Genomic DNA, 15,301 nt, shown 5'->3' with positions numbered 1-15,301 from the left:
GTGCGGCGGCACCAGGGCTGACACCCGCGGCCGCCGCCGGAGTCCCCCCGGCCCAAGCCACTCCCGCTGCTCCCGTTGCCTTCCTTGGAGCCGGCGCTTCCCGGCGCCGTGTCCGTGTGCTTACACTGCCCTCTGCTTGCCCGCTCTCTGCTTCCCGTCACACCCGCCGGGAATTCCTCATCGCCCCCAAAAAATGGAGGGCAGAAAGCCGCCCAGCATCTGCTGCTCGCTCCACAAGAAACGTTCCTATGGGAGCTTCTCAGAGGCGGCCGTGAGTCAGCCGGAGTGAGGAAGTGGGATGTGTTTGGACAACAATTACACCGTGCACTTGTCAGGGCAGAGGCTGCTTTATGTGGGTGCATAATCCTTAACGTCATGAGAAACCAAACCCTGATTTACTGCTGCCCACAGGCCTAACATTAGTGCGGTGCAGGTATTTCTTATTCACGGTAACTGTTAGCAAGCTCTTCGTGTCCCTGTGACAACCATCTGTTGTTTCAGCCTTCTGCAACCTGTTCTTCTGTGTTTGCACATGGAGTTGTATTTCACTCACCTTTCCTTCGACGCACGAGTTTTTCAGCTGAATTTACCTTATTGCCCTGTGAGATTTTGCTGAATTACAGGACAATGCTGCGATAGGTATCCGAGTTAACGTCGCAATGCAGAGTCCAAACCAAAATTGTATTCCTGGGAAATGCTTACTTTGGCTAGCTTACTTTCAATTTTTAACCTTAAGAGACCAATAAATTAAACCCAATTTTATTTTAAACAACATTACCAGGTTTTGCTGCTGGTCTTCATCACTGTCCTCCCATCTTTTGCACTCTGTACAACCCCACAGTACTTTTTTCACATAGTTTTCCAAGATTCCTCTCCCTGATTATACAATGAATATTTAAATCAGTGTTCCAGTTCTCTGTAAGATCAACACATACCTCTCTTCAGAAAGATCTTGCAGGCGATTACAGGTACACAGAAGAAAGTACACAGGCTTCTCCCATAACTCAGCCCTGGCTCTTGAAATGCTTTGTGATTGTGCTCATTTTGCTCCTGGCCTTGTTGTGGATTCTGGTGCATGGGAAATTGTAGTTCATCTGCTTCCATGATCCTGTCCGTATCCTTGGCAGGGATTTGGCTCCATCCTGTAATCAGTTTTTGTTCGCAGAATTCCCCATTGAAAACAAGTTATCCCTGAAGCATTTCATTGCTAAATCCTTATCCAGATTTAGAAATAACATTTTTTTTTAAATGAAGTCATGATATAATTTGTCTTTCACAACCATTATAAGTATTCCACTGGAGTAGAGCAGCTCAGAGGTGAGATTTTGACGTAAAACTGTTTTTCCTTTACCTATGACTTCAGCCATTTCCACAGTTTTCAAGCATTAGTGTTTCCAAGATACTTTCCACCAGACTCCTATACTATTTATGTTTCAAGCAGGGTAAAACCAGAGGGAACTTTGTGTATTTGAAATTGAAGTTTCTTGATTGCAACTGTTCAGTCACAGCCGTGGCTGCAGCGCTGGGGGAGGCACATGAAACAGGCACAGCTGCACTTCCCCAGCAGCCAGTGCTGCTGCTCTCAGCTTCCACAGGCTAGGTATTTCCATCTAGGCAAAACTTTGCAGGAATTAAACTGTCTTGTGCATTAGATAACTCTCTGAACTTCTTTCTCTTCTCCTGTAACACTCCCCTGTAATTAATTACTCCCCTGTAATTTCTCCCCTGATTTATCACTTTCCATTCTCCTCTCCAACTTCATCTGCTTTTTTCCCAGTGTGGCAATGGCTCTATACTGGCTTCTTCGGGGGTGGAACTGCTTTTACCTCTCTGTAGTCCAAACCCAGGTGGGAAGATGAGCCTTTAACTAGAGATATCACAGAGGAGGTACTTCCTATGATCCCAAAACTTATCATATGGGCAAACCACATACAGTGGTCAACAGAAACTACAGGACGGGGTGGGAGACAGGAGTGAGTGATCATGTCTGAGACAGGGCAGGTGGTAGCTCTAATCAATGTCACTCAGTATTCAACCAGAGTCTTCTTTCATTTTATACCCAAGAGTAAAGCCCTGGCAGGGATCCAGTTTATAATTCAGATCTTGGTAAACACAGACCTAAATTTCCCTCATGACAAGGTTCGATAGTAATTGTCTAGCACTTTAAATATCTAATTACAAACATGCTACCACATGGTAAAGTGGTCCGTGTCTGTTCACTCAACTGTGTGTCTTCAGGAAGGGCCATCTGTTTCCAACAAAACAGTGAGACACGAATGTAGGCAGGTTTCTAAATTAAAAAGAAAAAAAAGAGAAAGAGGAAAGAAAACAAACTAAAGAGAGACACAAAGCTGCTCTTTACAATAAAGCACAACCTGAAATAGGTGCAATCAGAATGAACTTCAGGAGACAGTTTTCACCTAGGGAACCAATGGATAGCATGGCTTCTCTAAGATGTCCTTCTGAGCATTATTTTGTGCACCTAAACTGCTGCATTAAGAATATGGAAGTCTTCACTACAGCACAAATTTGGTCCATCTTGACCCCTGTGTTCCATAAAGAAATAGCAGATCCTCTAACCTCCTGTCTCCACACCTAGGTCATGCATGCAGGTATTCAAAAAAGGGAATGTTTTCCCCTCCTTAGAACATGGCAGATAGGCATGAGTGACACTCTGGCGTTGCCTCTCGGGCAAAACCAGCAGACAGACCATGATGCTACGGGTGTGTGTTACAACTAAGCTGCTGCCTATCTAGGCAAATTACCACCTAAGATCAGGAAGGGAAGCAGAGGAGACTGTGCAACTCAGTTCTTTTTTTGTTATTATTTTCATACTGTTTGTAGATAAGGAGCCCAGCAGCTATTTGATGTAAGGTCATGAAGTGCAAAAATAGTTCAGACACTCTGTAACGTGCACAACTGCTCGTAAGGGTCAGATGAGCATTTCTAACACTATTTCAAACTGATTGCGAAGTGTTTTGCTGTGGACACTGATTAGATCAACATTAGTAAGCCAGAAGTCAGTGCATTTACTGCATACAGTGTTCTTTTAACAATGAATTACAGAAGCAAGACAAGTGGGTTGGGATAGCAGGTCTCAGTTGGGATAGTAAGTCTCAGGTAAATTTACCCCAAATAATGGTTTCTCTTCTTGTGGTAATCGCTGTTGGCCATTCATTTGCTTTCCCATAAAATACATATAGTGGCAAAGGGGCCTCTGTTTTAAAAGACAGATTTACAAAGGCATGTCAGGAAGAGTCCAGATCCAATAAAATCCTTCACCGATCCTGTTTCCCTCAGGGTCACTTTGCACTCCCCCTGAGGAGCAAGGGGGCAATGTGGATTCCATCTCCTAGACCAGGGAGTCCCCACACAAGGGGGTGAAGAAAGACACTGGACTGACTCTGGAGTCTGACAGAGCAGGTACAGGAGACACTGCTTGGGTACTGAGTTCACGGTGATGTTCTTCCTGTTTTGAAGGGATGTTTGAGCATGGCTGAGCCTCATCAAAGCTGCTTTTTACACTTCTCCATTCTCTCTGTTGAGCAGTTTCACAGGTTCTGGGCACAAGAAGAAGTTCTGCCACTAATTATGTGTATCAGTTGGTGGGTTTAATGTAAACCTCGCTCAGACTGCTCAAATAGATGAAGTTCTTGTATAATGTGCTTTTCCTTACTTATATTCACAGGCTTGCTACAAATGAGATAAAGCAGTGAGAATGCTAAATAAATAATCTGGAACTGAGAAGCAGAGCAGTGTTCAGCATCAAAATCTGAAACAAATAGAGGGCTGACATCCTGGGATGTTAGAGTCAGGGGTCTCTTACATACCACCATGAGCTGGCTAGATATTATGTTCTTAAAAGGATTTTGAAAATGTTGAGTTAATCATGACCAGATCAGTTTTTATTGGATTTCATGGAAGGGTGACTCCATCCCGTGCACTCTGAACACAGCTGACTTTTCCTACACCCAGCCTTTCACCTCCATTACCTGTTATTCCAGCTACACAGTTGCCTGTTTCTTCTAAAATTGAGCCAACTGGCCAGGATATACTTCCTTCTTCAGGGTATGAATTAGCCACCGGATTTCAGAAAGGGCCAATCAAGCTCCATGTGCTGAGCCAATGCAGCATTGTTCAGCTTTTCACTGCAGTCCCTGAGGAGCAGCCTGTCTCCTGAGAACTCTAAACCACTAAGAGTTCAGCCAAAGCATCTTCTGCCTTCTCAAGTTTCTAGTCCTTCCTAAATTCATTTCCAACTGCCTTCTCTTTTGCAGTATACAGCACTTCCTTCCTAGCCCTTTCCAACACTTGTCTGTTTTTCCAAATGGCTTGTTCATGTCCTGACTGAGCTTTTTCTCAGCCCAGAACTTTTCCCCAATTTGTGTCTCCTTGAAAAAGCCAGGGGCAGCACAGGTGCATCAGGTACATGCATCCTGCTGCCAGAGTTCTCAGGCTTGCAGATTTTCTGCCAGGACAGGGCTTGCAGAGCTCTTGTATTTCCAATACAAGGCATAGGGAAGGCATATCATTAACAAATAAATCTGATTAATAAGCCCTGTTACTTAAAGCCCACTCTGCACAACATATCACACTTGTTATGGTTCACCATCCTTGATATAGAATTTCTGTATGAGCCATTTCATCTGCTTCTCGTTTTCTATGAGTTGAGGTTGGGGGGTTTTTTGGTTTGGTTTGGTTTTGGTTGGTTTTGCTTCATTTTGGGGGTTTTTGTTGTTTAGGTTTTTGTTCTTGTTGTTGTTCTTGTTTTTGTTTTTGTTGTTGTGGTGCAGTTTTCTGTTTGTTTTGTTTCGCTTTGGTTTTTGTTTCAAGGAGACAGTAGTTAACACTGTTCTGGTACTTTTCTGCTTTTACTTACCCAGGAATCTGAGAGAGCAATTAGCAAATTAATTTTCCTGTGGAAAGACACTGGATAAATACTTTGTGTTAGAATTGTTTATACCTGCATAGCTATTCTTTTCTTTTATTCTGACTCAAGCTCTGCAGTGAAATGGTGGAAAATGTGCACTGGGCAGTGTCATGGTGTCAGGCCTTAATATCTTTTACCATCTCTCAGGAAACAAAGATGTTTCAAACATGAAACTTCACTGGAGAACAAAGTGATTGCAAGCCAATAATATCTGTATGTCACTTCATCTCATTCCTAAATTGACTGTGGTTAGATAAAGCAGCAACTATTTTAATCCTCAAATCAAAACAGGGATTTGGGGATGAATTTTCCTTGTGTTTCAGCCAAGCAGAGTGATATGTACCCAAGATTTTAACCATGAATTCTTCACATAGATTTGTGCATACTAATCATTGGGTATATTCAAGTATTGAAGGGTTTTCTCTTACATCTTATATTTCTGGATAATTTCCCCTGCAGAAGGCAGTTCAAACACCACATTTCTACTCATGCTCCCAGACATGCCTGCTCTGCTCCAGCTGAAATCGTAGCCTGTCAGAAATGCTGTCCCAGACACAAAAATGACAGCTTGAGCCCATTGTGACTCAAACAGAACTCTTCATTTTTCTCTCAGTTTTCCCCTCAACTAACCCAGTCTCATCCCATCCAGACCCACTGACTTCTGCTGCAGTGGCTGTCTAGCCATGTCCTTTAGCCACATGAGCCTCCTCCTCCTAACTCTGGTGGCTTTGTTTTGTGCTCTGTTTTTGTTGTATCAACCACATACTCCCCATCTTTTCATTCAAAGCCCTTCACAGCCTGTTCTGCCTCTATCTACCTTTCAATAAAGCAAAAGCTGTTCTGCCTCTTGAGCCCCCCAGACACTCTGAACTGCACCATAAGATCATCCAGTGTGACCTCTACTTACCTCAGGCCTTTACATTTAACAAAGGTACTCATATATTAAGCCCAAAGGTTTCAATTAAACAAAAGCATTTTCATTCTCAGGAGAGTAACCTGTGTTTCACAAGCAGAAAACAAGAGTGATCACCATGGCCTGAGGCTTTTTTATGATGACCTGAACGATTCAGGAGGTCAGCCAGGCTGCTGGCTGTAGAGGGAGGGGATAAAAAAAGACAAATTAATCTTCATGTCCCTGTTTCCCTGACTGGGAGGGAAATGTCTTCCTGACCCCCAATCAACCCTGTGCAAGGGAGCAAGAGACATCCATCAGTCCTGTAGAAAGAGGGGTTTCCTCATCACCTCCAAGTGCCCACATAAACAGTTGTGCACTTTGAACTGTGAGACATTTAGGATGTTTCTGAAGAAGGGAGGAGATAATAATGGAGCTGATACATTTTAAAATCTGTTTTAATAAAACTTGGTATCTTTTGAATTTGTTTCAAGGCTGACTGACTAAGATGCAAGTCCTGGCTGAAACTTTTTCTGCACTTGGGCTAGGAGAAAACCTCATGAGTTTGGGGGTTTTTGTTCTGTGTTCTCTGTTGTCTGAGACCACAGGAGCTGATGAAGAGGCCTTGTCTTCAGCAGAAATACTTTGCAGGGTGTTTTCTATTCAGTTAGGTACTTCCATGAATTTTGTGCACTGTCCGAAACTGTGCACTGTCTAACCTCTACAAAATTCAGTTGAAGTTGCCCAACTGGTTTTTAATCTGTTACATCATGTACAGATACACACAGACAGGCACAGAGGACATGCAACAGTGGCTGTGTGTTATCACAGAAGCACAGAACGGCTTAGGCTGGAAGGACCCTCTAAAGGCCGTCTGGTTCAACACTCCTGCAATGATCAGAGATGTCTTCAACTTGATCAGGTTGCCCAGAGCCCCAGCCCACCTGGCCTTGAGTGTGTCCAGGAATGGGGCATCCACCACTGTGCCAGTGCTTCAGCAGCCTCACCATAAAAAATTTCTTCCTTATAGCTAGTCTAATCTATGCTTTTTTCCTCCCTCATCTCCCATACTGTTGGTTAAAGGCAGAAGATTTAATTATAACTGTTTTTTGAATACCAAACTGGGGTTTTTACAAGTCCATCAAAGGCTGCCCACAAAGCCTTACTCCCAGAAAGAAGGAACTGAGCAGGAAGAGTGTGGCACAGGTACTGGGCTCAGAAAGCAGCAGTGAAACTCTCTAGCTCCAAACCTGTTACCCACAGGGCGAGGCTCCATGGTTTCCTCTTGAAGCTAATGAAGCATCTCATGGCTCAGTTTAAATCAAAGGCAAGTGCAGTGCATTGCTGTGTAAGCAGCAATACTTATTTAAAATCACAAGAAAATGTCTGATTTCAAACTGCAGTAGAGCAATGCAATGAGGACCACTGGAATCTTAATAAAGATCAGCCATGGTACCTCTGTCTTCTTTTTAAACTACAAAAAGACACCTCTTGGCTTTGGCAAGGATTATACACTTATTCTGTGTTGATGCAATGCCCAGCACAACAGGGACCTGGACCATCACAAGAGTTCCTAGATACTTTGGGTAGATAAACAATAATCTGCAAGAAAGAAATTGCTTTGAGGGTTCAGGGCAGTGGAGTGTTTTCTGTGAAGCAAAAAATGTAGCTTGTTCTCCCAGAAAAATCAGTTAAAATACTCTGCATACAGATCTGTAGATCCCAAATGCAGGGAGGCCACTGGAAATCACTAAAAGAATTCCTCTCTCCCGACTCCAAGAGCTATCATCAAATTTGTGTTTTGAGGAAGAAATGCGATCTTTGAGTGTAGTTTTTCTGTTTCCATTCTTTTTTAATGTTCTAAGGACAGCAGGTACTTATTTAAAACAAGCATCTCAAACTTTGTCATTAAAATAGCTGTTAGGATTTTTTTTTTACATTTTTAAACTCATTATGTATGTCTGTATGCTGAGGCCTTCTGTGAAAAAAATTAAAGGCAAGCTTCATGGGAGCAATGTATTTTTTTCCTGGTTACCAACCTTGTACAAATTAAAAGCACATTAGCCACTTTGAAAATAAATCCAACTGCAGTTCAACCTCTTTGGAGTTTTAGTTTGAAGATAGCAGTGGCATTCCACTGACTAAGCCACTTGAGTGAATTTCCTGATTTTGCTTAGTTGCTTAATTTCCTGTTGGGCTCACATTTTGCCTAATTCAAGACAAAAAGACCCCTATAAATGGGATAAATGATTGAAATTGCAGAGCTGGACATAGTAATTTGATTGCAGTTCAGCATGTGCCTCTCTGAACAGAGGTAGAATTTCTGAGACATGCATATAAGTAACTCTAAAAATGTCTTTAATTCAGCATTTTCTTCCCTTATTGAATTACCCATCTGTGTATCTGAATATCTGTTATCAAAGGTCTTCTCCTTGTGTCCAGGGTTTAATGTGTGTCCATGACAAGTTTCCCCCTGTTATGACATCACTCTTGAGGCTCTAAAACAGGACAAAATGTAAAGCAATAGGAAGTGCTGTGGTCTGTTCTTCATAAAAGCTCTCTAGCAGTAATTAGGAGTACATTTAAAGCAGATCTCCTTCTCTGCCTCATTTCTGCAGTCATAGGCTTTAACTTTTAAATAATCAGGATTGTGAATGGGACTAAATAATGCTTTAGCCATAGCTTATAAATCATGGCTATATAATACTTAGAATTTAAGTCTTTAACCTGATGGTTCCACACACCTTTCCTTTATGCATTGCTTACCATGCTGTAAAAAATTACTGGGCTATAAAAACTTAAAGTAAAACTGTTGACTTTTTTCTTTGCTTCCTTCCTCAGTGAAGAGCACTGCCAGTGTGGGTTTATGTATCAGTTAGATCAGGGGAATTGTCTATCAACTTAAAAACACACTTCTCAGCTTTCTCTGAACACCATCAGCCTGAGCTAAGCCGGATCTTTTCTGGGAAGGCTTTCCAGGCAGCTCTCCCTGAGAACACAGTCTTTCCACAGCACTAGCCATGGTCCAGGAGCTCCCAGAGTGTCACCTGTGTGGGGCTGGACGCTTCAGGGATTTGAACCTCGTATAGGCCAAGGCTAAACTAAAATCATTGCAATACCCTTTTACAAGGGTCAGTTTCTGTAATATCTGATCTTCAGGTATCTTTTCAGTCAAGAACTTGGTGGTGGATTGAAATTAATATAGTTGAACCGAACTCCCATATTTGTTAAACTAAAATGTTAGCTTGGCTTTGGATGCTTGAGCCTGATGATTCTGAAAGGGCTGTTGTGAACCACATTTCCAGCAGCCTGATTTGCTTCAAAGGTGACAGATGAATCCTTCAGGAAATGAAAATACTGTGTCTTCTTTCCTGAAGATTTTTATTATTATTATTATTATTATTATTATTATTATTATTTATTGCTCTCATATGAGTCTTCTTTATCAGATGGTCTGTTAGTGGCAGGGATCTTCTCACTATGTTAAACATCTGGTTAATGGCCTGGGACTTCATCACTGTTTACAGATATTTCTAACAGGAACTGAGATCAAAGATCAGGTTAATGGAAGAAAGACCAATGAAAGATGAGAGCCAGTCCTCTTTTAGGAGGAACCAGATTCTGCCCTTGTAGAGCTTTGTCTGATAGATATTTTTCCATCTCTGATGACTGTAAGTCAGATCCTGTGATCTTTATATTGACCAGCTTTGTATTTAAAACTACATCAATAAGACCGCATTTAATTTGGGCACATTTTTAATGCACTGCCCTTTCACTTCCTAAAAAATCCATTGTAACTAGCAAGAGCTATGTAATACTGCCTCTAAAAATACTGTGCCTGAGCATCCTTGTGGCCATGAACCAAAGGTGCTGGCTTTTTCATGGTGGTGGAATTGGTCTGAAGGTTGCATCACTTTCTGGGTTCTTGCAAATAGAAGAATGTAGGTTGAAACAGGGAAAATAATTTCTCAGAAGAACCAACTACACATGGATCCAACAGCCACTTGAAACTTTACAAACTAGGTAGCTCTGAGAGTGGGCTTCAGGTTTCCATTTATATAGGAGCAAATTTAACTATATATATATATAACATAAACATGACCAAGATACTATGACTAATTTAGGTAGTTCTGTTTTTATGTTATTTTATTTTTAAGCTCGGTGGGAGCAGCCATGGTTTGAATTAAACCCAACACTTCCACATAATTGAAGAGGGATTTACAGAAGATGCAGACACTTTTCATGCCAAATGTTGTGCACATACAGAATGAGAACCAACAATTACAGTTAATTTCTGAGCCCACGTTCTGCACACAAGAAGCAGCAATGTGCCTCCTTAGCACAGCAAATGCATTGGAGACGGGGTTTTATAGGGAGGTTATGCATTTTTCTCAATGCTGTCAGAACCTGGAAATTGTGAAATGCCTCGGATTTCTTTTGCATGCGTTTGTCCAGGCTGGCAGGAAGGTGCTCTGTCTGGCAAGGTCTGCAGGCTGGGACAGCAAAGGGCCCGGCAGCATCTGAGAGCTTGAAGTGCAAGTTATGGCAGACAAAAGCAGCGCCTGTTGCATTCCACCTGTTATCTTCGGGAGTCAGCAGCGCTGCCTTCCCCCTCCAGCTGCCGGCAAGTCCTGGCAGCGCCGAGATAACATTTGGTTCAAGATCTGCTCCTGCCAGGTTATCGATAAAGTGAGGGAAACGAATACCTGGAGGGAGCAAGGCTAGATTTTCAGTTTGCTTAATTTATGGGCCAAGTGTCGCCTGGTACAATGGAAGTCCCGCTGTCAGTGCTTTCACCAGCTTTTACCGGATGTCATTTTGTGACATGAAAGGAGGTTTGAAGAACACTTTGCAGTGATGGTGGCTGACCTACTGCATTTCTGGTTACAATTAACAGCACATTCTCACCCACTCTCTCCGATTCTGCTTGTTCACAGGCCCGGGGGCAACCGGAATATCTTTCTTTTGTCCCACGCTCCTTCATCACCGTGGCAACAAATGGGCAAATATTATAGTGTTTTTTGCTTTTTTTAATTTGCAAGTAGTCTGGTGAGTTTTCAAGACCACACACACACACAGACACACAGTACATGTAGTTCAAACTCGGGGATTAGCACATTAAAACCATGGGTTTAACCAGTAACTTGGGCTGTGGCCTGGCTCCAGGCCAGTGCCCACTGGAAAACATCCTCACGAAGTCACACAGCAGAGTGGTGACAACACAAGAATGGGGGCCATGTCCAATGCCAGCCTATGGTTGCTGTCACCAGCAATTACAGGGAGGTTGTGGTCCTCCCCAGGACCACCCTGAGTCCATCCTAATTGTGCCACTGGTGGAAACAAAGGTCAGCTCTTGTGCAGGGGTTTAAAAATTGAACTTGCACCCCCAAGGGAACACTGTAGCCCTGGGCCCGCAGGGACACCACAGTCACTAATCACTGTGGCCTGGGAATCAAAGACACCATCTGCTTCAACAAGGGCTGTCCCCAAGTGGAGGGGCAAAAGGAGTAACACCAGGAGTTCATCGTCCACTGGGAATTGAGGGAGGGGATTCACCTCTGCCTCTGTGCACACTGAAACCCCCGTGTCACCAAGAACGCACCAGGCAATACTCGTCCATGCAGCAGTTAATTACAGCACTGGGGCTATAGGCGCACATGGAGTTCCAGTTTCTGGTTTGGAGTCTGGGAAGAGATCCTTGCCAGCTACAGCTGCTGGAAGGTACCATGTCTTGGCATGGCCATTAGGCTGATGGATCATCTGGCATCAGACCCAAGGGAGCTTGAAGGCTCTCATCTGCAGCCTCTGGATACAAAAGCTAGCCAGAAGCGCGGAGTCTTTCCCTAACCTGCGGTTCCTTAAGCACCCTGCAACATCTGTATCACTTGGGCATTTCATGGGAAAATCTTCTTTTTGTTGGTTACGTGTTGCTGCTTGCATTTGTTTTTTTCTCCCCATGTATCTAGACCATCTATTCTTTTCAAGTGACAGATACTAAAAGTAGTAAGCTGTAAAAACATGTACCACCAGAGTTATAAAGAAAATCTCTTGGGAGATGGTAAAACAAACCCAGTCCCAAACACCCTCCCCTGGCCCACATTGCCAAACCACCTCCTTTTCTACCACCCTGCCAACAACTCAATTCTTCCACAATACCTACAGGGAGGGAGGTGGTAGCAGATTAAAAAGCCAGGTTCCTCCCTCGCTGAGGTTTCCCAGCACGTATTGCCGGCCTGGGGAATACGGGGGAAGGGCAGAGGAAAGGCTGGCTCTGCCTGCGTAGGGCCGAGCAAGTTTTCAGCTGTATAAAATATATTAAGTCCCAATCGCGCTGGAGCCGGTGTTGAAAGATTTCAGCAAGGCCAGCACTTGACCTTTCGCAGACAATAGCCCCGGCCTTAATTGGCAAGTGCTCATTGTGCGGCCTCAGCTGTGCTGAACAGGCGGGTTTCATGCTCATTCCCCCGTGGGCTCAGGTCTGGGGCTGCGGGCGGGAAGCGGCCAAGGTTTGGGGGTTCCTGATTGTTCTATAATGCCACCTGCTGACTCGAGGGCGATGGCAGCCAGTGTATCAAAAGTCCTTTCATGGAGCCCTGCTTTTAACTTCAGTGCTATTTATATTAATGGGATCATTCAATGCACTTCACTCATGTCCTGATTTAGAGTCCAAGGACAGCCCCGAGTTACAAATCCTGAGTGAGCACCGTAAGATACACTGGACACTAACTAGACTGGCTTTTTATGCTTCTCTGGGTTGCGACTACGAAATATAATGAGGAGGTGATTGAAAAGGTCTTGGAACTCAAAATATTAACATGTCTGTTTATACCACACTATGCTTGTTCGTGACTGAAGCGAGCACAAGCATCTGTGTGCCAGCACTATAAAGTGTCTTCACCAAGTGCCCAAGGTGGTAGGAGGGGGCAGACATAAGGGGCTACTTTGTCTGGGAGGCACAGATCTTGCTCCAGCTACAAGCATCCACAGCAATTCATGCGAGGATGCATACATAGAGTAGTAAGGAGGCTCCCATCCAGAAAAAGGCTCTGTACCATCTACTTTGCAAAACCTGGGAAAGTGCAAACATGGACATGGAGTGGATGGTACACTGCTAATTTAATCTTTTAGCAAATTGAAAAATCGTGGCCCTTTTATCTGATAAAATTTGCATTTCCTGAGCTCATCCAATTATGCCAGGGAGTCCTTGTTCTTCACCACTTCCCTGTCTCGACCAAAATTCAGTTTTCAGCTCCATCTCTGGCTGAACACTTTTACTGAAGGATCATCTCCATTGCAGGGTGTATGTGCTCCCAGCACACTTCAGCTACTTGTGCTGCTCTACCTGTGCTCTGCTTGTCCCCTCACATCCATTCAAGTTCTCTTTCCCTGAGGTCTGGCTCTGCTGTTGCTCCTGGCACCAGCGTTACATATCAGCTCCATAAATAATTTGTTCATCCAGGTCTCTACCAGCACCCGCAGCAAATCTTTGCATCTTTCTTACAAGCTCCAGGCTGATGCTCAGGGTACGTTTTTCAGAGGGTTTCTGAGATGGGCAGCTTGATGCTCTCCAGCACAGCAGAGACAGGCACTGCAACCTTTGCCTTTTCACCATTCTCCTCCTTCTGGCACCTTTATGGGGTCTAATTTTTTGTGCTGGCCTCCCACGCACTTCATAAAAGACGCACATTCAAGCAGGCTTTGTGCCCGGAACGCAATTAAACATCCAACTGTCCGATCTGTGTGGCCAAATCCGCAGTGTTCCCGGGGCTTCTCAGGTGCAGGTTCACACTGGTTCATCAGGTTTCCATAGGGGGGAGGAAATGTAATTTAGCTCTTTCAGTCTTAGTCATTGAAAATAAAAGGGGAGTAAGTGAAGCTTGTCTCTGGCTATAGGAATGGCAGACAAACCAGCCATGATTCTTTATCTAAAAGTGAAATTTGCAAGTGAACAAGGCATTATAATTGATGCAGATTTAAAGATTTAAGGTGAGGCTATTCTGTGTTTTGTTTGAATGACAAACCTTATCTCGCTTTTCCCATCCCCTCCCTTTTTCTTCCCTTGCACAGCAAAATGCTAAACAATCATTTCTTCAGGCCCAGTCCTCAGAACTGCCATTCCCTACAACTTCAGCAGGTTTTTTTTGAGCAGCTGGAGGTGTTTAGCAAGCCTGAAAGAAATCCCTCCATCAAACCTTTCTTTCATCACAAGCTGACCACAGAAATGTCACAATACCTGTGAGGAGCGGTTTCACTGTGTGCTCTGGCTCAGTCTGTGCCACTAACAAAACACTATATGTGATGAAAACAACCCAAAATCACAACACAGAAAATAACTATCTTCTCTACTGAAGATAGATCAGGTGTGTTTAATTCCAGAACAGAATCAAACTTAAGCTCCGGACTATTAACAGTGCACCCTGCTAAACTGGCAGTGCCTTTCATCATAAAGCTGTGGCCTGTGCCCATCAGTACCTTCCCAGGGCATGCCTGGCATGGCTTTGGGAGTAGCAGGAATTCCTAAAAGTCAGAGCCAGCTCTGGCTCCCTCCATGGTCCTCCTGCACTGTCTGAGCAGGCTTTGCATCCGCAGGGAAGTCTGGCCCCTCCTCATGCTGCGGACCAGGGCTCACCAAATACACACACCTGCAGTTTCATAGTATGAAAAGCCATCTGGATGGGATACACAGCCTTGGCAATGATTTTTGGATACTTTGTGTCTTAGGCCTAAAGGCCACACATGGGCCCAGAGGAAACCACAGCACCACAGACCTTCTGTACATAGCTGGCTGTGCCACTTTTCTTTGGGGCTGAAAACACCATCTGCTCTGTTGTATTTAGCAACATAGCTGTCACCATGGAAAGGAACAATTTCACCTCCTAGGACTTGTCAGGGGGCAAAGTCTTAAACTATAAACTCTGTTATTGAGTTTAACTCTGAATGTGAAGTGCTAAAAAACACAGTGTAAGACTTGGTCTCTTTGTTGAGGCAGAGAGAACAGGGAGGTTAGAAGATGGACAGGAATGGCTGATGGCCCAGAAGTAATCTTGGATGAACAGAAAAGTAAAGAAAAATTATTTTATAGCACTGCTACTAAATGGCAGCCTTTAGCATACTAAAGCACTGTGTCGTAACTGTGCGAGGGAGGTTCCTCACCCACCGAGATGGATCCATGTAGAGTTGGATTGTTCATCTCTCTCACACCAGCTCCTTTGCATATAGCTGGGCATTGCATTGCCTTTGCCCCTCAGCTGTAACTAGGCAAGGAAAAATAAAGTGTGTAGAAGAATAAAAGCTGCAAAACCACTCAGACTTCAATCAAAGCAAGAGACCGCTTGGAGCAAGGAGCTCTAGGTCCTCCTGTTAGATTTGCATTTTCCAACTACTGCAGAGGAAAATGAGATCTCATCTGACTGAAGGCAACACTGTCCACTGGAATGTCTGACTGCACAGAGACACAGATGAGCCTTTGATGGATTAGC

The 15,301-nt window shown here is 43.9% G+C and overlaps 1 long non-coding RNA gene across 1 annotated transcript in view; it reads left to right on the top strand.

Annotated features, from left to right (window-relative positions):
- Positions 1-15,301, top strand: part of LOC120409932 — a 33,025-nt gene that overhangs the window by 603 nt on the left and 17,121 nt on the right. The gene's annotated exons all lie outside the window — the stretch shown is intronic.

The sequence above is a fragment of the Corvus cornix genome, chromosome 4, assembly GCF_000738735.6.
Source record: "Corvus cornix cornix isolate S_Up_H32 chromosome 4, ASM73873v5, whole genome shotgun sequence".
Classification (NCBI taxonomy): Eukaryota; Metazoa; Chordata; class Aves; order Passeriformes; family Corvidae; genus Corvus; species Corvus cornix.
The sequence above is the reverse complement of the archived record's forward strand: the minus strand, read 5'-3'. Positions and strand labels throughout refer to the sequence as shown.